General features: G+C 42.6%; 3 protein-coding genes across 6 annotated transcripts in view; 2 read left to right on the top strand and 1 right to left on the bottom strand.

Moving 5' to 3' along the window:
- Neo (ZP and PAN domain-containing protein neyo) overlaps positions 1–12,297 on the bottom strand; it is a 211,294-nt gene extending 198,997 nt beyond the window's left edge. Inside the window, exon 1 of the mRNA XM_076426914.1 lies at positions 12,263–12,297. The gene's annotated coding sequence lies outside the window, so the exon portion shown is untranslated. The remainder of the gene's footprint in view (positions 1–12,262) is intronic.
- Positions 1–22,272, top strand: part of Atg16 (Autophagy-related 16) — a 642,505-nt gene that overhangs the window by 455,126 nt on the left and 165,107 nt on the right. The window lies entirely within an intron of this gene.
- The window catches only part of LOC143210246 (uncharacterized), a 473,171-nt gene that overhangs the window by 384,403 nt on the left and 66,496 nt on the right, over positions 1–22,272 (top strand). Inside the window, exon 4 of the mRNA XM_076426928.1 lies at positions 1–22,272. This exon is cut by the window's left edge and continues 15,979 nt beyond it; it is cut by the window's right edge and continues 66,496 nt beyond it. The gene's annotated coding sequence lies outside the window, so the exon portion shown is untranslated.

Genomic DNA, 22,272 nt, shown 5'->3' with positions numbered 1-22,272 from the left:
GGCTATGTTTGCAAACAGGTACATATAAGTAGACCGATGGGAATAGGTAGTCTGTAAGTGTAATGGAGGATTCCCAGCTTCTCTGTTACGTAACTTCCCGTCGAACCGCAGCGAAAGAGAGATAGAAATAGAGAGACAGAGATATAGAGAGTATATAGAGAGGGTAGGATAAGATAGGGGGTGCGGCGCGAGCACACCGTTTCATTTGTTTGGTGTTCCTCCGGGGTATTAGAGAACGTGCCGAGGGTACGTGGTATCCATGTAGACACCACGTAATAGAAGCAAAGCAATCTGATGAAACCAATAAGCGTGAAGGAATGCGAGTGGCTTCTCTTCTTGCCTTCGTTTCCGTGCTCGGTGCAATGCCTCTTCCCGTTTGCGCCAAGCAGTCTCACCTGTCTTTTTCTTGCCCCCAAAGCTCGGTCGGGATCCCACTGGCCCGATGGAATCATTCTTCAGGCAAGAAACACGCGAACTCTAAAAATGCCCTCTTCAAATTTTATGGAACGCGCAGCCTCTCGGTGAGAACTGCCAGTTTGAATTTCGCGCGATCTTTTCACTGCTTCTGGCACAGGTGTGACTCCTTCACAGGGTCTTATCAGTCAATAGGTCACAGTGAATTGGACCATTGTATTGCTGGATTATTTTTCAGTGTCCTACTTTGCGAAATATAGCTAGAAATTGTAGAAACTACTGAAGGAAGAATTCTTAATTGGATTTTTTTATTTTTCATAAAGATCTGCAGGTTTATTTGTCACTCTCAAGGAGCTTGCAAAATGGTTCGCCTTTTTAACGTATTGATATTTTACGGACAAATTGAGTCCGGAAAATGAAGAATGAACAACCCCAACAACGTATAGGTACATTGAAAGATTCGCTGCAACAATTTTCACAAACGCAGTTCGAATAAATAGCTCACGGATAGAAAAACTCATCGATCGAGCTTCTTTAGGTCCCATTAACTTTATAGAAAACGGGCCAATAAATAGTGCTCATAACAAGTTATCGTCTTTCCAGGAAGGCAACGTTGTGTTCCGTAATATATCGACGAAATTGCCCGGCATCCTCTCGTTTGATGATTCACGCGAACCAAGCCAATAAAAGATAAACGGTTACGGCGCTCTTTTGGATTAATTTCTCGTTTCGCTGCGATAGAGGAGATCCTTCTTCCGCTGTTTGATCGCGCGTTGATGAAGGTGGGAGGGGGAGGAAGACAGGCGTGTCCAACCGGGGGAAATAGAAGAGATCAGGCTCAGGCTGTGCCCGATTTGAAAAGTTTCTCATTATTTCGTCCCGATAAGGTGGTCCACGATGACGGCGGAACTTTTTTGCTCGGCGTTGTAAACCATTCTGTTTCGATTCGTTCTATTGAGCCCGAATCGAATGGGAACATTAAATGTGCGATCAAAATTCCCAACAGCACAAGTTGCCAACAGGCGGCACTCGCGCGGTTTTCGAGGGTGGTTGACAGCTGACAGCGATGCTGGAATGATACAGACAGTTCCAATGGCGAATAGTAGTGTAAATATAGCGGAGCCACTTGAAACATGCGACGGAATGCAATGACGCTCTTCCAGTCGATTTTTGAATGCCGATAGGTGAAGTCCAGCGAAATTTCATGAAGGAATTATAGTATGCATTTCGCCTTTAGACCGCGTTTTGTGTAAGTGTAAATGTTGTTTAATGACGTGGAACAATTTTTATCGAACGCAGACGAAGAAGAACAATTTCACTGTGTACCCCATAAATTACAAAGTAAAAAATATTTCAAGTCCTCAGAGATTAAGCGCAGTGACGCGTGTCTTACACGTGAACAAATCGACTGGAACAACCCTAATTGGCGTCGGGTTCGATCTTTGCATCTTTGAGTGTTGCAAAACGCGTTATATCAAAGCATAAACGCAATTTTAAGATGCTGGGAAATTTGGATCGAACGCAGAGGAAGAAGCCACGTTGAGAGATAACTTCACTGTGTACCCTATAAATTGCAAGGTAAAAAATATTCAAGGTTCCTGGAAATTAAGCACAGCAACGCGTGCCTATAAAAATTGCATAAGTCGACAGGAACCTCCCGAAATGGCGTTGGGTTCTTCGTCTTTAGAACGCTACAAAACGCCTCTTATCAAAGTGTAAGTTTCAAGATGCTGGATAAGTTTATATCGCGTTGAGAAATAATTCACTCTTTACTCTATAAATTAGGAGATAAAAAATATTTAAGGTTCTCCGGGATTAAGAGATATCATAAACTTTTTTCCAGAAAATTCGAAATTCTTCAGTAGAAGGGGTTAACAGCGTTTCTGAGCGTTCGGAAAAAAAAGTTGAAGTATAAACGCGGTTTTAAGATACTGGAAAATATTCGACCGAAGCAGAGGAAGCGGCAACGAAAGATAATTTCGCCGGGCGCCCGATAAACAACAAGATAAAAAATATTTAAGGTTCCTCGGGATTAAGGGATGTCCGAGAGAACAAGCATTTCCGTGAAATCCAGGAGGAACGCGGCGAAACGGATTCTTCGAGTGTTTCCGTGTCTGTTCCGCGAAAGGAAAATGAATAGCAAGAGAAACGGGCAGCCCCGGAGAAAGTTTTACAGGCAACAATCTCCGAGAATATTTCGCGTGGGAGTGTCGGGGTGAGGGAGAGAGGAGCAAGAAGGGATTCTCTCACCGGGAGTGTAGAATTGATAAATGAACGGGATGATCCTTCATCGAGCGGTACACGCTTGGAACAGGTTTTTAGGAATTTAGCAGTCATCGGCGTTTTATTCCCCTTCCCAACAGGTAGCAATTTACGATTGATGAAACATACCGCATGTTAATAAAGTCGCGTTCCTATCTTTTTTTTCTCTTTCTCTCTCCGCCGTGTTCCTCTTTTTCATCTTTTTCTCGTCGCATTCGGAAAAAGCTGTACGCGCCGTTGCCCTCGGAGAGCAGCGCCGGGGATTCGAGGCGGAAGGGACACGATTAGAGCGAAACAGGATGATTCGACGTGGAAATCATATAGATCTGCTCATTAAGTTCGTCAGAAAGTCTCGGCAATCTAACTTCGAACGAGCCGTCCCCGACGAACTCTAATTGGCTGACGTGCGGCGACCACAGATTAGAAACTTCTTCACTTTCGTTCGCGCTGATCAAAAGCATCCCGACGATCATCCGATCGACACGACGTTTATCCTGATCGCATCTAACGATGCAAACTTACCCCCCCCCCCCGGCCCCGGGCTTTCGGGAAATGTGGCACGACACTTTCTCTCCCTCTCTTTCTTTCTCTTCCGGCTGTGATCGCATTAACATCAGATTTGTCGCAGTTCGTTTTCAGCGAGACCATCGGGATTCTGGTGTTCTCTGCAATTTCATAGTACCGTAGATACCAAGTTGTTCCCCGATCGAAAGCGCGATACAATTTCTATGCAGACCCGTTATACGCAAGAATTCACCGGCGAACGATGACCACGGAAGATGACACAATCACCGACTTTTTTCGCCGAGGCGCATCTTGCGCGCTGCCATAGTGAATAAATAAACGCGCAATCTTTTTTCCACGCTCCGCTAGATTGCACCCGACTGCCGTGAAATGACTGCTTCGGCAAAAACCAGTCGAAAACGCAAAATTAACTTCTTTTTCGAACTTTCCGAACAGCGCATGCATTGCCGACGTGCGGTTTGTTTAATTATCTGTCGCGATTGAACGGTTCTTTTATTCATGACAATCGGCATTTTTGATGATTGGAAAAAAATGGACAAAAATGTGATTGGGTGTCGAAGGATCAATGTTGTGGAAGTTAACAATTTATATCGAGGTCGTAGTTCTTGTAATTTCAAGATCATCCGTGGTTTTTCATTGGCACTAGTTTTATCAATGGTCAATTTTTATTTGATGTTAACACTTCATTTTTTAAACAACAATAAAATATTTTAACTCCAAATTCAAATATTTGTATCCTTTTAAATTCAAACACAAGTGTAACATTTTACTAAATACAATTCGAATAAAATCAAGCTGTCTTTCGTTTTTGAATTTCGCCACTGGCATTGAATGAAACCGTGTCGAAAAGATTCGAATAAACAGCCGGGTTTCAGGATCTTTTCAATGATAGAAACAAAGCAGCTTGCAACATTTAATGTACATAATTGAAGCAAACAGGAAGATATCCGATTCAAGAGGATGGTATTCTTGCTTTTTAAAGCGCTCTCGGGGCTGGCTTTAAACAGCTACGATTTCGCTGATCTCCGCGCGTTTCGAGTCTGGATAAAAGCAAACTCAATTCGCCGGTTTAGCAGGCGGAGTTCGTAAATGGAGCTTTTTCCTGGTGAATCTCCGCATCAGGATCATTCTATCCGCCCCAGAAAAATCATAAAACATTGGGTCGGCGAGAATGCGCTCGTCTCACCACCTCCGCCATTACTGTGGCGCAATATTTGTCAAAAGCCTCGCAATTGACTTTTATGTGGAATATAATGCTCCTCCCTTTTTCGTATATTTACTTTCCCGCGGTATTCCCGCTACTTTTTGCATTTGCTTTGACCCGAATGCGTTATACATCTCTCTTTCCTATAATACTGAATTTGTTTCAATTCGTATAATTTATTTTTTAACGAGTTTTATGAGAGATGAAAGAACAGTATGTACTTTTAACTTGAAATTGTCTGGTTCTGCAGTGTTTCCAATCTGATATTTCCAATGCAATTTAGCGACTCTTACTTTTGAAAATCAATTCTGATTTTTCGATGGATATTTTGTAGTTGCAACCATGTCAATCATTTTTTCATAAATTTTAGAAGGAATGAAAGAAATTTTTCCAGAATTTGATTGTGGAAATCAATGACAAAAATGTCAATAGCTTTGGGATTAAAAGTATGAAACGTAAATATTTTTCAGTCCGTATCCACCTTTGTTTTGTTTAAAGTACAAACAAATTTTCATTCAAATTTCGAGCACGCGTGTATCTATAATTGATTCGATTCGCTCGCGAGTGCGGAGTCCTCTTTCCAACAAGAAATCGCGGGGCTAAATCCCATTCGATCATTAATAAACACCGGGGAAACATCACCGCAATGTTTAATTTTCTCCCGGTGCCAAAACTCGGAACATACAATTAATACGAATATCAATTCTTTTTCAGCTACAAAACCAACGACAGACTTGTAAACTGTCGGTAATTATAAATCGTCGCGGTGCTGATTTAATTATTAAATACGTACACAATAGTGGACGTTACATCTGTACTTAATAAATACGATCTAATTACTGCGAAACGCGGATTCGGTGTTTCTCCCCCGCACACATCGTAAATATTCGACGAATGCAAATGGAGCGATATTGATTTTTCTGAAACATTTACAAGCTTTTAATTAGGATCGAATATTGAAGAGGAATTTAACGAATCGCCGGATTATATTACAAGCAATCGTAAATACAATAATTAAAATTTATTCCCGCAACAATCGCGTGTATCTGTTGTTTAATCCGCCTCTTTAAAATTCTATTAAAACGTATCTGATTTGGGGATCCCGCGTGTTTAAGCAGATGCTCGTTATGAATTCTTCATCCAAACGTTAATCGGCCGCGGTCGATCGACTTTGCTACTTTATCGCGCCGATGAAAACAAAATCGTTCATGAAAACCGCTCGAGTTCTCCTCAATTGTTATTAGGATCATTGAAAAATTTAGCAGCAGATGCTCTTTTTATACCTCGGGAGGGAAATCACCTTTTTATGTAACATATGTTCCTTTTTTTCTGTTTTTAAATGTTAACACAAATGTAGGATTTAGGAAATTAAATTCGTCCTTTTGATTTAAAACAACTCCATTTATAATCTTACTTCTTTCACTAACTTTTCTAGCGGACCATTAGAAATTTTGTAGCTACCACTCTCTTTTGTCCTGTATTTTAGATTGTACAGCTTTCGACTCTAATATTCTTCCCAAATTTATAATCTCCAAGAAAATTCTAACGGTGTTAAAAAATGAGAGACCCCAAAATGTCCACTCCTTTGAATCAATTCTGTCATTCTGACACAGTCACCGTTCCTAAAAGTGTTAGAAAGTAGGAAACCTAAAAAAAATCGTCTATTTAATAATCACTGTCATTCGAGTTCTCTGTCATTTAAATACAGTGCAATTTATCTAAAATACTTCTAACGCCGCGCCGTTGAAAAGTGAAAGACCCACAGACTCGCCCTCGAACGAATCATCCGAACCACTGACTCACGCATACGTTTACGAGTGACTGTAGAACCCATAAGAAGCTGGAAAATGAGATTTCACCGGGCAAACGTTCTCCGTCGAGGGATCAGGAAACGATTACAGTTCATTTTGCGGTTAACTATGCCTGGTTCGGCGATGACTCATCGTAAACACTTGCCGTCGCGGTGCGGCCCGGGAGTTCGAAACTTAATTACTCTCGCGCCACAGTAATCTCAAAACAATTTAACGAGTATGCTCTGGAAACTTGATCTCGGATAATCGGCATAAAGGACTGGGTGTTAGGGGGAGTGGGGGTAGGGGGCTCGTATTCGCGCTGGGACGTCGTTCAACGACGCGAGAAGACAATGCCGCGACCTCCCCGAGGACGAGGCGAAGGAATGGGAAAGCAGCGAGATCCGAGAAGCCATTGTACGGAACTCGCTGTCGAACTTTGTTGTGACTTCTTAAAAAGTTGTAAAAGACGGCTAGAGGTTCTGTCCACAACTGACGGGACGGCCGTGCCCGCCTCCTCTGCCCGCAGTTCGCTAGGAAATTGACGTCGAGGACGTTTTTCTCACCTCGTTTTCTTGCGACGATAGCCGGAGCTGCATCTGACCACTCGCGACCCCTCCGTTTCTTTTTCATCTTGTCGCCTCGTCACTTATTACTCGCCTCAATTTCAGGCTATTCATTTGCTGGAACGGTTAGCGGGATTTTCCTTCTATTCGCTCGTTTTCGTCGTTTCGGTCATGCACCTTTTTACCAGGTGCCACGTAAAAATGTAATCGAAACCGTTAGACTCCTGTGCAGGCTTACCTTTCCAACCTAAAGCGTCCATTGTGTTTTCAATGGTGTGGGAAAATGTCTGAAAGAATTTTTCAGGGTGTTCAAATATTGTACAGGGTGTATAAAAACGTTATCCGTCCTAAGGATGAATCTACGCCTCTGGATGGCGCTGGACATTTGTAACAGAAACTTGTTTATAACAAAGAAAACGGTTGTTAAAATTTTTTTACATCAACACAGATGGTATTGATATAGGAGGTTAAACAAAAATGCCTTCACAAAAGTAAGCTACCAAAGGAGGAAACCGTCTACAACATGATCCTATGGTGTATGGACAGATTGGGTCGTCGAAGTATCAAAATCCCGATTGCAGAATCTATTAATTAGAAACAGTTTGGCGGAGAAGCTAGAATTTGAGGTACCCGGCGTACCGGCTAGCCCGATCTACGGTGGAGTCTCGATTCTTGATCAGTATGGTAGAGAGTAGTGAGGCTTGCGTCTCCTCTCGAGATTCTTCATCCCCTAACCGCTTCCGCAGTTTAGCCGGGCGTTCGAACGCGGTGTTTCGCGTTGAATGATCGAGCGCGCGGGCGAAAGTTCCGCGATAGATCGGCTTGTCCCTCGCGGTTAGCCTCGGCAACCCGAAGAACTATTCGGTGTTTGCGTGGTCGGTCTTAACGCACGGCTGCATCGGCGGGATCATCAGGCTATCATCGAATAGTTTACTGGAACCGGGGAATCGGGTGGTGCCTGGGTCTCTTGTTGGCATCGGCGCTCTCCATCGGCACACGGCAGTTTAACCCGGCTGCTTGATGCTGACCGATAATAATATTCCATTATCGTACAGGGCGGCGGGGCCGTACATCACCGGTCGTCACGCGGATCGTCTACAACACGATACCATCTACATGAGGCGTTAATTACGCGCCGTCCTACCGCGTTACACTGCTATTCGAGATATCTTGCGACCAACGCGAGCGAGAGAATCTCTTCTCGAACACCTCGTCTCTTTTTCTTGCATGCTATTCACCGGTCGCTCTACCTCACTTTCTCTTTTTCGAACGCATCGGCTTTTCTTCTCTTCGCTCGTCTCTCCTCTCTTGCCACCATTCCTCTCTTTCTCTAGTCCCTTATCTTATCTGCCACCCCATGCCAGCCGGCGTGAGATTAAATTCTTGCGTTATGGTCTTTTCTAATTCTGCCATGAATGATGACGGGAGACGACAAGCGGAGCTTGGTCGGTAAGCCTCATAAATAACGTTCGGATGGACCGCACCGATTAAGGAAAAACTTTAATTACCAGACCAGGTGCCCCCGGCGCGATTCTAGTCGCCCAGGTGAGACTTTTATGATATGTCGAATGTTATGCAAGCTTCCCGATCATCTATCTTGCCGCTGACGACGGAAAATGTACTGGGTGCTCGATATAGTGTTGGATTGGATGTGATAGTTTTAGCAAAAGGATCTTGGTGAGGTTTAGCATGTGTCATATTCAAAAACATCTTTCTTGATCGTGTTGTAGAACATTGGTGGGAATGCACACACACACAAATTCTTAGAAGGACACATTCTCGTCTACATTTAGGATGTAGCATGTTGACAGGAATATTGACGCGTAAGACAACGTAAACTTGTCTGTATTCTGGATTTCTTATTTATATAATTGTGCTTCAGCAAGACACGTAAAGGGAGGCAAACTTGTCTGCATCTGTTTATGTGCTCAACACGTTCGAGATCACAGTAAAAGCGGTCACAATGCTTTAGAAATCTTGTTCTGTAGTTGAACTTAGTATTCAAATGATTTTCTTTGTTGCAACCGTAGAACTGACCAATAACTTTCGTCTTAGTCCATGACGCAAACGTTGCTACCGAATAGAAACAGCAACTGTTGCGTCATCGGTCTGGAATGGGTTAAAACGAGGCAGACTTCAAAGAAGACATAGTAGTAAATAGTAGAAGTAATTGACTATATAAACTTGGGAGAGTCCACTATAGTTCTGACCTGTCATCGGATTTCCACAATTAGCCTAGTCAATTTTGATTTCGCATAATGATCCAAAGTCTAATTAATGCGGTAAATCCTCCAGCACGGGATCGGCCAGTGGATAGAATGCCGGGGCAAGTATGAATTTTCATAAATTATTCGGAAGCAATACGTTTTAATATTACCGATAAACAGGAAATGTCTGCGGTAACAAACTTCGTTCTACTATATACAGTGAACAGGATAATCTGGCAGGTCTGATCACCGGCCACAAATGAAATGCGAATTAACGGTTGGGAACGCAATCACAAGCAGAGATTATGCTTGCTAATGCATTTTATTTTTCTTATTGACATACGCCGCATTGGAAATCGGTGTTTAATATATGCGATCGTATAACAACTGTTAAATGCGGGCTAATTACGACGCATGACAACTTTAATTACCCGATACCACTCGCTTCAATCGTAAACGGTGTAAATTGAAAGTAAACATACTTTAATTGGTTGCATTATTATGCGCGTAATTGAGGCAATATTGATACACTTCTTTTCGGGATCGGTACGAGCTGCTCGCCCACCGAACTAGTTCACCAGCGTACGGAGATCCCAACTTGGACTTTTTAATTTCAGTTCGGCTCTTCTGTCCGGGAACATCTTAAATTATTCTACTTACTTCGGACTCCTATAAACTTGTCCGGCCGTGACCATAAACCTATCTTTCGCAGAAATGAGAATCTTTTTTCAGGAAACCGCACTGAGAGTCTGCTTGCTGAAATGGCTTTCGGTACTCGCTTCTTCTCCCAGAAAATTTGCGATATTTCTATCTCAACGTCGAGTTGACGAACGTATTAATGAGAAAATCGAAAAATTAATTAAAATTTCTAATTGTAATTTCTAACAAAAAATGAGAACTTTTACTCTACTGTTTCCCATCGCATTTCCCACCACACATCGTCGCCTTAAAAAATCGAAAAAATTTCCCAAGTAACGCTACTCCAGTTCCGATCGCAGAGGAATGTTCACAGGTCAGGTTTGAATGAAATCGAGCATGAAGCTCTCCCGTGATCGAGCCCGTTTAAAACCAGGCTTAAAGATTTTAAAGCCGATAGCAATAAACTGCGAAGTCATTAAGCCAGTGTACACAAAAAATACAGAACTATTTAAACATCTCAAACCGCGCGGCCATAAAAGAAATTATGTACATTGGGAAATAACTTACTGTCGTATTACTACATTTTATTGCTGCGCGGGCTTACGGTTGTTCACGTACACACACAACTCCGCTAATACTGGCAAATTTCATAAACCAGCTGGTAAAGACACTCCCGGCATGACGAGTCTCGAAATACTCTCAATGCCTATACTAAATGATTCCAATATCTATACTACCAATGTACAGTCGTAAATTATCATATCAACCTAATATACAGGGTGAGTCACCTAACACCTCAAATATCTTTGTTGTTTTTAAAGATACGTCAAATGTCTGAAGGACAAGGTTGAATGGTTCAGTGAGGCTCACATGATATCAAAAATATTTTTGTTTTTATGTGATTTTTTTAGAGATATCCAGGTCACCTTCATTTTTTTAAATGGCACTTGGTATTTTGGATTTAGCAGTATTATAGCCCGTATCGAGACGAATTCAATGACCTACTATACCATGACCTTCGGATGACCTTGGAGTACCATTCAAAAGGATGAAGGTGGCCTTTTCAATTACTTGCGATAATCTGACAAAAAAATATTTTAAACAAAAGTCGATCAGTTTTCGCTTGGCTGTAATAAGAAAAGTTCGAAAATTTTTATTTTTAAACAACAAAGATATTTGAGGTGGCAACGTTAGGTGACTTACCCTGTATATTAGACCTTATGTTAACCCCAATGTATATCTTTAGAACTCTCTATAGGGAGTTCCACTTAAGTTTTCAATAAAAAATATCGGAGAAGACGTTCTCGCGGAAATCAATCGGCGAAACGCGACACAACATTGGCATAGCCTGGAGGGCTATGCCGGTAATTAACCTTTCGAAAGGAAAGAGACAGGAACAGATTAGGGTGACTTCGCGGGCTGCAATGAGCTGGAATGCTTCTCGCGTAATTGCGTCTCGCTGGCGGAATAAAATCCGCATCCACACGTGACCGTGGCGCCACAAACTACCGGAATCTGCAATTACTCGAGCGTAGCGGGGATTAATGTGGCTATGCAAAATGGGCACGCAAGCACGCGTGTACCGTGCGATGCGTGCGTGCGTGTGCTCGGAAGGTAGGCAAAGTGTTCCTTGGGCGCTCGACTACTTCAATGGGGAAACCAATTGCGTGCCCTGCAAGCCTGCGGTCGCCGAGACGCGCCGTTTTGCTCGCCGGTTTGTTATCGCTTTGCTTTTGCTTTTGTAGTACTTGCTACGGTTTCGTCTGTCCTCGCAAGCTGCCAAGAGCTACGCAACTATTCGCTAATTCCGACGTTTCGACAATAAACCGAAGTATACGTTACCGGCCGTATTCAACTGTCGCGCGAGCATAACGTACACCGCGATTGTCCGACGTACGCGCGCGAGAAATTGTCAATTTGCTCCTTTCAATGAAGATTCAATTCGATTGTGCCGGCCCCGACAGCCCGATAAAAGGACCGATTTATTCGGCCTATGATAGAATCTCCGGCACAATTACTATACCGTCCCTGTGTTTCGCTCGTTGTGTCCCACTGTGAATCTTCCTCGCGTGTTTCTTTATTGTTTCTACGCGACCAATTCGCGATAGATCCTGTGCCCGCGGTTTTATTGAGAGCATGCACGCGGAATTTATTGCTATTAAATGGGCGTGGTTCGATATTGAGTTAGTTCGAATTGAGAGATTCGTTGTTCCAGTTCGCGACCCAGAAACTATTTTACTCTCTTCTTGACACTGGCGCCACTGATACCTTATATTCGAGGGCCGCGAAGGAATTTGTCACCAAATATTTAGAATTAAATGGAAATGAAAGTTTACTGTCGAACAGTACACGCGTTGTTTGTTATATTAGGGTTCTGCGACGTATGATACATTACTATGTCTCTTCACTGGACAGGGCTAAAAGCTTCTGGGTAACAAAGCTCAGCAGTAATTCGTTTATGAGTCGCAAATTCTTGATGATCTACTATATCTTGATAATCTGCATGGTTCACGGGAAATTTTTAATGGAGATACTGCTTTTTGACAATACTTTTATTCTGTGTACACTTTTTACATTTTTGTACGTTTTCTTTTGGCACATGGTATAGATGCAGTGCCATAAAAATAATATTTTTTATGAAAACATTCTACTCACCGATTCAGAGATGAGAAGGTTTGCCTCCAAGATTTTCTGAAACAGAAAATGAATATTTCGATGAGCACAACTCCCCACAGAAAGTAAACGAACAATAAATTCACATTCGTTAATAATATCATCTAATCGAAAGAAGATTTCAATTGAGCCCCCTAACGAACTGTATTCACCTGCCACAGTTCACTTTCGCATCTACGATTCTATACATTCGCCTAATGCTTGATCGCCTCTACATTTTTCAATAAAAAAATCACGTGTCTATTCACAACAGCGAGTGTCGGAATGCAAATAATTTATATATAAATTTACAGTTCTACTCCGTACCGTTATAAAATATTGGAACAGTAAAAAAGCCACTAGGAAACCTCAAATATCGATTTACGTATCCCGTTGTGTCTTGCACACGCGAACACTCGTTAAATTAATTGCTACCGACTTGAACAGGTTTCTTACACGATTCCTCGTCGGGTAAGACAATGTGTGAAAAAGAGAACGTCATAAAAAGCCTCAATAATGTTCATTACCATTAATTAAAATGCCGTTCTTTCCTCGCAGTCGTCCCGACAATAGCCGTCAGAAAAAGTTCAATTTAATTGCGACTCCGTGTTTCGCAATCGAATCGAAGCGAAAATACTTGGGGCTTATTAATGAGCGCGTTCGAGAACACACCTTTTCGGTCCTTTTAATAAATAAATCAATTCCGACGATCAATTAGCACAGTTCGATAGCCACGAAGGGCAGGGGGAGACCAGCAGACAGCGACGACGATGACAACGACGGTGCCATGAAAATTTCTGCCGTCCTATTATCATCGGACTAAGAAATAAATGCCAGCGCAAGATCTTCACTGAACTTTTTAATATGACACATAGCCCTCGTACCAGCCGTTATAAGAACTCGGGCCACGGAATTTAAATTCTTTTCACAGTTTCTTGGAGGATCCGCTTTAGAAAACGAGCAAGGAGGATAGAGTGGTTCGGGGTGGGGAGCGAAGAGGGGCGGAGAAAGAAGTATTAATTCCAGGTTTTTCTCTCACCCGGCCTGTAAGGAGGTGTGACTATACGCGCGGCTCTCATATTCCAAGTACGTAGCGGAGGTTAGCCGGAGGAGAGCCAAGAAGGTAGAAAAGACGAATAAATTTCCGTCTCGGAGAGCCCGTAATGGATGAACGCGGACCGACCTCGGTGGGGGGCTAATAATGCCCACGATGACGAACCCCTAAATCGAACATGCTTCAGCTCCGCTGAACAACCAGCCGCGAGGCCTTCGGTTAAACTCTGTCGTGGATTTTCCGGATGAGTCCTTCACGGCCGTTTTCGAAAATCGATTTCAGAGCCTTCATCTTGGTATTACTGAATAAAACGCGAGTCCGAACTTTGCAATTATCATTACTGTTATTATTATTAAATTAATATTACAATTATATACTGTTCGCTTTTATGTGCTGAATATCACTTTCGGTTTTGGAGGAAATTGTAATGTTCAATATTTGTGGCAGTCACTTGTAAGTTTGTTGGGTACTCTCTTTTCTTAAATGCGATGAAGTTGTAAAGAATTGTTTTTTTTAGGGTTCAACTATTTTACTTCTTTTGGTGCATAGATTTAACACATTCGATCATTTTGTCCACTATTTTAAAGAGGTCACTTTCAAACATTTACTTTGATTATGTTCGGATTGATTTTATGACGAGAATAATTTATTAGGAATTTTTTCTCTGTGTACCCTGAGATTTTTTAGCTTCTTTGATTTTTAACAACAAGGTGACTTAAAAGTAAATTAATTCTTCTCTGAATTTCTTGTGAATTCGATACTGTCATCGCGCGCAGACGTCTCTGCCACATTGCATCGAAACCACATCAACCTAAACGATCTGAGAAAGACCATGATCATATGTTTCCATGCCTGGCGTCAATTTTCTCCGCTATCCGTATTAAGATACACCTCTATAAAAATACGAACGGTAGATGCGGAATATTTCTCAAAGACAAATTCGCTTGCCAATCGAGTTCGATGCAATAAAACGACACACCGGTGGAACACGTCGGTCCCGATCACCTCGATCCGGGTTATTTCTTTCCTCCTTCTGCCGACTTATCCGCAAAACATACCACTCGCTGTTTATGCTCGACATGCATACGATTATCCGAAGAGATAGGCGCAGTGGACGCTCATATAACGCCGCTATCAATGATAACTCGCGGAAACGGCGAGAGATTCTCGTCAAACTATTAGCAGAAAATCGCGGATCGTATATCACCGTTGAGCCGCGCGACCGCGGAACCAGTTCGCATAACTCTTCCATAAAACATTACCGCGGGGAATCTAAAAGTGGCAGAAGGAGTTGTCGAGTGGCTCAACAAAGCGGGTCCGGCTGGAATCGATAAAGCGTTACTTTATGGCGCATAACTGCGGCGACTGTAACGGTAATAACCATACCATTAATAATTAGCCGTGCGGCGCACGTAACGCGCTGTCATGCGACTAATGCGCCCTCGGAGGGTTGTAAAAGGAACACGTTACGAAATCAAGCTGCGAAATGGTGGCAAACGGCGTCATATCCCGATCGCGAGTGTACGCGTTGTTGCGGGGTCACCTTCAAATCAACGACAATCACCGACAACGTTCTCGACACCATTTCACCGACACCGAGTCGTCCGGCATTGTTTATTTACCGACAATTATTTCATCTAAATTAACAACCACGGTTCCATTAACAACCAATGTTGAATGTAGGACCACATGAAAAAGTTTTAAACAACAACTCTTACTATTTCCTATGTGATTCCGACCAATTTTCCAAATTTTCTTGTCCACGTCATGTAGAAAACTAATTGTTGTAACTTCTTAAAAAAGTCAAAATCGTATGGTTATATATTTAGAAAGTTATCGTCCTTCCTTGTCTGCTGAGATGAGGCTCCGCTGAGCTCGAGGCACTAACAAGGGAAGGACCCCAATTGTCCGATTTCGATTTTGATAATTTTTTGTGAGATGATGGTATATGGATCTCTAATGATGTATGCTAAATATTAGGTGTAGTTAATCAATGGTTTTAAAGATATAAACAATTGAACTTTCACGCAACCTGCTAATGGAACTTCGAAAACTTGAGCTGCAAAGGTATGGAAGTTTAATTGTTTATATCTTTAAAACTATTGAGTAACAGCACCTAATATTTTGCAGACATCATTAGGGATCCATATACCATCATCTCACAAAAAATCATCAAAATGGAAGTCGGACACTTGGGGTCCTACCCTTGTAAGTGGTGGGGGATGACTCGTGAAAATTCAAGGATTGCAGTTTTAGTGAAATTTAACCGAGCACTACTGTATTTCCAGCCTCGCTCCAGGGTTTCTCTCTTTCCGTCTCTATCTAGCCGGGCATTTGCAATTTGTCCGGCATTCGGTCGCATTACCGGCTCAGGACGGTCTCGCGGAAGGCCCGGGAACGGTTTTTCATCGGTCGTGGACGATACTGCCAGACCGAAACGACCGTTAAGCACAGCAGTCGACATAAATCGACGAACCCGGGCCACCGGCACCAGCCAGATCTCAAATGGTACCGTTTAATCTGTCGATAATGGGCATTTCCCGAAGAGATAGATACACATATTTGTCTAGCTTGCTACGTGAACCTGTTTTACTCCCGCAGATCCGTACCCGCGTTCCGCAACCGGCGTTGAATCAGCTAATGCTTCCGCTGCCACGGCCTTTTAAAACGACTATGAAATATTCGGAATTATTGACCATTTGTGTTGGCACGTGATTCTCGGCGATTTTATGTTCCCACATCCCTGAGGGTCCTCAAGTAATTATTTCGTGTTCATATTAATTCGTGGCCTTTTCTTTAGGTCGTTTACAAACAAAGTGTGTCAAGGCTGAAAAGTAATGGACAGTCTCTGGAAGGCGCTTTTTTAGAAAATGTATTTTTTATTATTGTCACTCGTCACATTTTTCTCAATAAATATAATTAACTTTTTGTATTCTGAAATGTGCATGTACTTAATAAACACTTAATAAGTACTTAACAAATAATAATACATTTAAAAATTGAGAAATAATTATCCGTAATCTAATTTATGTATCAGGTTACGGTATAAACTTGTTACCAGGGTCAAGAATAAGAATCAACCTGTGCGACCAGGTTCTCGCTCTTTTACTATTTCGTGCACGCACAAATCAATTATCGTAGAACGTACGTGATATAACACTCGGCGAAAAGACATCTTTCCCTGCTTTAGATAAGATCCAGTTACGTTAATAGGCAGGTACCGCACGGTGACTGATACGTATCATTTAAAATTATCCAATCTAATTCGCATTCTACCACGTTCGAACCTACTACATATCAAAAGACCAACCGATAAAACCGTATAACTCCGTTAAGTAAATGAAGAAATTCCTGTCCTCCTCTAATCGGGATAAATGATATAGATTGAATTGAATCAAGCAATGCCTCAGTGGTTAATTTCAGCTTCCTCGAATGAAACATGAAAAATATGAGAAGGACTTTAAACAGAAAACACGTAATTTAAAGATTGCTGTGGAAGCTGATTGAACTCTACAGCCATTTTCCATTATCCCTTAAGCGTCCCAGAGTTAATAATTAACGTCCCAACAGACTACTTAACACTTTACCTACCAGTAGTCTATAATGGGATGTTCCTTTCAATAACGATTCATAGAGAAATTACTAAATCATCTTGACGAGAGTAACTTGCTGGTTCGCTACTGAATTTTTCAATGCTACTCACAAGTCTGTTAACCTGCGTATCCCAACTAGTTGAAAACTATTGATTCACTGGAGTTAATTATGAAAAATCCACAAAAATAAACACAAGATAATCCGCAGAGAAAAAGAATGTAAGGAACCATTGAACAAAAACCGGTCCAAAGCCAGAATCAGCCTACGCTCCACCGAAGTTAAAAAGTCTAACAAGCCCAAATCACGTAACCCGGCCGGAAGGAATAACTCCCCCGCTTATCCTTAAGTAACAAAAACAATCTAAGTCCATTTACAAGAAAACTGACAGCTTTCTCAACGTCCATTGCGAGCCGGCCGTAGGCCGCGTTCGAGGAACAAGTTCGCCGCTCTCGGGCATGTTCCTTCGATGTGGCGGCGCGTCGGTGGCTGCCAATCCATAAATCATCGATTCCACTTAGAATTCGGTCATTCAATTAGCGTGGCAACGCTAGCGCATAAGACGGGCAGTTAAAACTAAGTAAAAGTAATTTTAACCGATCGTAAACGCGCGGCCGTAGCAATAACTGGCGCGGGGAACTTGTTCGGTTGACGTTGTAAAAGTGTTGAAAGGGGAAGGACGGCGAGATAGACCGATCGTTCTCCCGTGCATCTGTTGCATCATCCTTCGGTACGTAACTATATATGCAATTGCCGGCTGACGGGCCTACCCAGAAAATTCAGTGGCTTGTACGACAGCAATAGACGGTATACTCGGTCTCGGCCAATCGGTGAAGACGCCAGTGGAATGACTGATGGAATGATGAAAAGAACAGTACAGGACACGGTTTATAGTGTAAAGTGCACCGCAGAGAAGTTCGTACCACACCATTTGCCGTGTGACATATGTTCGACCGTGGAGTCCGCCAGGTTTGATGTTCGAATAAGCCGAAGGTACAGAATCTATCATCGCTATCGTCGTGGCTGGCCTTCTCGCCTCTCTCGCATCCGCAACATCATCGTTCCCCTTTCGCATCGTTCAACGGACTTATGCATTAATACTTTCCCCCCTGTCGTCACTCTCTCTTTCATAGTTTCTGATGCTGGACGTCATTCTTCTTATATCTACCATCTCGAGAACTCGTCGCTTTGTACTCGAGCGGAATAGAGAGACTGTCGGTAGCTCCCTAGGAACAGTTTTATTGCTAGAATGTTCTGAGTAATTTAGTGCCGGTGTTTTTACCACCGCCGCGGGTGCAACATGTTGACCTGTTTACTTTAACCTTGTTCTTGTCGGCTCGGTTAGACGCCGATTAAAGGCTTCGTTATGCAGGATGAAGAGTGTTAGCCATTTTTGCGGCAGCTCGATGCAGACGGGGAGTTACCTATTTCGTTGGATCATTTTGTAATAAGAGCAGTCTCACTCTGACTCTAACTGCCTGACTTTTTCTAACTGCAGCTCGTCAATCTCTTTTTGTATTTATTATGAGGTTTTATTAGACATTGATTTTTTTCTTATTTTTTCTCGATTTCTGACTTTTGCTACTTGTTACTCATCAATCTTTAATTTATTTAATTGTGAGGTTCGACTTCATGCAAGGTTGCTTACCAATCTCCAGTTTCCTTCATCGTAAAGATTGTTTAGAAACGAGGTTTGATTCATTTAATGGTACGGGAATATTGATATTATGATTTTGTAAAAATGGCCGGCTAGTAATCCCGAGCTTGTTTATACTCGTCTGCCACTACAATTTCAGCATAATTAGAAAGCAGAGAGTCTCGTCGTTGTCTCCCTTTGTGAGTCTAATTCTCGTCCAAAGGTTTCGCCGACCCCTGAACCACGCAATTGCTCTTCTAAATCTCACAAAAGGCTCATTCCTTGTACAGGCTGGTCTTCTAGCTTAGCTCCCCTGCAAAAATTAATATCGTTCTTCACAGAGAACGAGCCTTGGACTCGAACTTCCAACTACAAAAGCAGCACCTTCGAAATTGTCTTCGCAGTTAGCATACATACAGGGTGTCACGTTTAAGTACGAATTAATAAAATATCTCGCGAAAAATTGAAGCTATTAAAACGTTGTTTCTACAAAAGTTTCTACGAAATTGCAGTAGGTGTTAGAACAAATTCAACATTCATTCGTTTAATCCTCTGTTGTCCTATGTCCACTCTAACTGCACAACTGTTTTAATATAGAAGGTCCAATGGTCAGTCCGTTTGGACGACGATTTTATTTCAGCCAGTGTTACAATATAGAATATCAATGATATCGACGTTTGCCAATCGGTCTTGTTCACAGTACTATTTACAAATGTCATTTAATATACTGCATTGTGTCTACAATGTTTACCATTTTCCTAAAGCAAACCTGTGTAAATATCGTCGCACTTATTCCCAAAAAAATATTTTCTATGTAGGTAAATGAATCCAATTTTTGTTATTGCTGAGTGGGTGATGAACGTGTCGAAGCTGCAGAAAGGCAGAAGAATCATCTGATATGTTCTTGAAAAAAAAAATTGTACCTGAGGAGGTTAAATGAAACACAAGCTCAGCCAGCATTTTCAGCATCTGCCGCGTGTTTCCTCGAGTACACGGTCAGTGAATCAGAAGCCGGCGATGGACCGTGTCGCATAGCAAGCGAAATTTCTTCCTGTTCGATCTAGCCGAGCCATCATGCTGTCCGAATATACGAGCCTCCTATCAACGAAGACAGCGCCGATGCGCATTCCTGTCGTTCGCGCAATAGGGTTCTACACGGGGGCACAATGTCTTTAATATGCGACAGACAAGTTGACCTCGCCCTTTTCGCGGCGGTGCTTGTTTCAGACTATTATCCAGGTACGTAGTTACGTAGCTACCTACTCCCGCGGTCGCTGGTAGGGAATTTATAATAACCGAGGTATAGAGTTACCACGGGACCGTGTGCCATGCTGCTCATCGTCGCGAACAGGCCATGCTCTGCTCGGCCGTGTCTAGGCGCCTGTACAGGGTGTTCCTCGCTGTACGATCGCGGGCATTACCTACGGATAGAGGATAGCCAAGATTGCCCTTTGGGACCAAGTTTCTAAATGTACAGCGCGCGCTCGGAATGTTACCGTCGCCCGGTTATTGAATTATTGCTCGCCTGATCGAACCCCGTGGCTTCCGGTTGAATACGCCCGGCGAGCACTCGTAACTGTCCGAGCGGGATTGCGAGGTTATTCGGTTAGGCGATCGCGAACCGAATCTGGACACTTCAACGGTGCCGTTTATGCCAGTCCCGTCGCTTGTATTCTAGGAAATTTGATCTTTTTTTTTGGCTAATCTATGTGAGCTCCTCAGAAATAGTCGGATAAAAAATCCTTGCATATCCACTCTTTTTTACATGGCAAATATGTTCCTTAAAACACCGTGTGATAAAAAACTGTGCAAAAAACGTAATGCAAACTTAATTGTATAAGTTCTGATGTATGTACAGTATTACATGCAAAATATTTAAACTGTTTTAAAACGATATTTGACTTTAGACAATTAAGCTATCACATATGGAAATGACGTCGATTAAAAACACGAATAAAATTGAGCTCTCTTAATCAAGAAACGAAAACATTTCATCCTGTGAAGAAACAAAAACACGAATTAAAACAGTTGCATCATCATCAAATTTAACAATTTTATTTCGCTCTCTTTCCAAAACGCTGATTACCCGGATTCACAATCGCGCCACAAAAATGAAAAATTTCCGGTTCGTCCCAGAATTTTAGTGTCCATTGATTCCGCACTAAAAGTGAACTGGGTGAAAAGAGCGAACTACAAAAACAATTTGGATTACACGCGTGTACTTAGAAAGTTTAATAGAATCTTTATCGCGAACGATCTCTCGGAGAGGATCTGCGAATTCAGATAGTTTGACGGGTTGTCGAGGGTTATTTTTATGGTTATCGATTAACTGGAACCCCATCGATCCCTCATGGCTGGGAACTACTAGTTGGGACCCGGTGCACCCGAGATACCGTTTTCCCGGTTCGCAGAGGCGAGAACTTTTGCAGTTTACGCGGGACAAGTATGCGCGGAGCGCACCCTATTGCGTCTCTCGCAACAGTTCGCAACTAGTTCTTCGGGGATAATTAACGTCACGTGATCCCCGGAAAGCGTCTTGGTATCGTTATCGGTCAAAGTACACCGGGGACCCCCGCTTTGTACGCTCGCCGCGGACTCAAAACTCGTAGACCGTAGTATATACATCGGCGGTTGACCGTAAAATTAGTGGGACGTCCTGGCAATTTGTTCCCGGGGAAAACTGAATCCCTCTGGCGAACGGCTCCTGGCTTCGACGTCCACCGTCGATTACATGACCCGGACAGAGTGAAGAAGCCGCCCCCGCGAGGCTAGATTTTTCACCGAGACCGGACAAGACGTCTTCGCTATCTTGCCCTCGTAGCCGGCCATTAAAGCGCACCAAACCGAGGCTGATTAAACTATCAATTGTTCGGAAGTGATCACCGACGGGGCTCGGGTCCCGCATCCGTCTTCGTAACGCGGTAAGAATAGAAATACCGGGCCTTACACGCTGCCGCTATGTACGGGTCTCAATTAGTGCGCATAATGAATCTCAGAAATACGCCGCGTTAATCGAAGTTGCACTTTATACTTGAAATACAGGCTCCCATTAATATTCAGACACTCTTAAAAAGACGATAACTTTTTTAATATTACACCATACGATTTGGATCTTTTTTTGACAATTAGTTTACTATATGACGTTACAAAATATTTTAGAAAAATTGCACATGCATTTTACAATTCTTTTATGTTGGCCTACGTTTTTAGTTATAAATATTCCAGTAATAGTAATTAATCTAAGAACTCTAACATGTTTCAATACCTGTAGAGTTGAAACGTCTTCATGCGGCAATTGCATTTTTCATTTGCTTTTTGTTTCTTTCACTAAAATTATCACAACAAATGCGTACTGAATGCGTATGGTCCACGTAAAATCCGATTTTTCGAAGTTCGACGCTGATTCGATAAACACGGTGAAGGAGCGAAAGTTGAAGGATAATGACGAGAGAGAGAAAGAGGGCGCAAGGGGTTCAGTAGGGAAATTTTTCGCGAATGCGGGTCAGCGATATTTTAAGCTGTTCTTCTCGAAATTTCAGTTCTCTTCGTTCCCGGTCCTTCGTCCTCGTTCATTCTGAAGCCCTCTCTCTCTCTCTCTCCTTCTCTCTCTGAGGTTCCTCTGGTCTGGAGCTCGTAAGGCGAGCACTAGCCCGGGAAATTTCCATAAAGATCGCCGACCCTTGCAGAAGTAGCCGTACAAAGGACTGCTTTATGAATTTGCGCGAGATCTAT

This window comes from Lasioglossum baleicum, chromosome 7 (assembly GCF_051020765.1).
Source record: "Lasioglossum baleicum chromosome 7, iyLasBale1, whole genome shotgun sequence".
In the NCBI taxonomy this organism is placed as follows: domain Eukaryota; kingdom Metazoa; phylum Arthropoda; class Insecta; order Hymenoptera; family Halictidae; genus Lasioglossum; species Lasioglossum baleicum.
The sequence above is the reverse complement of the archived record's forward strand: the minus strand, read 5'-3'. Positions and strand labels throughout refer to the sequence as shown.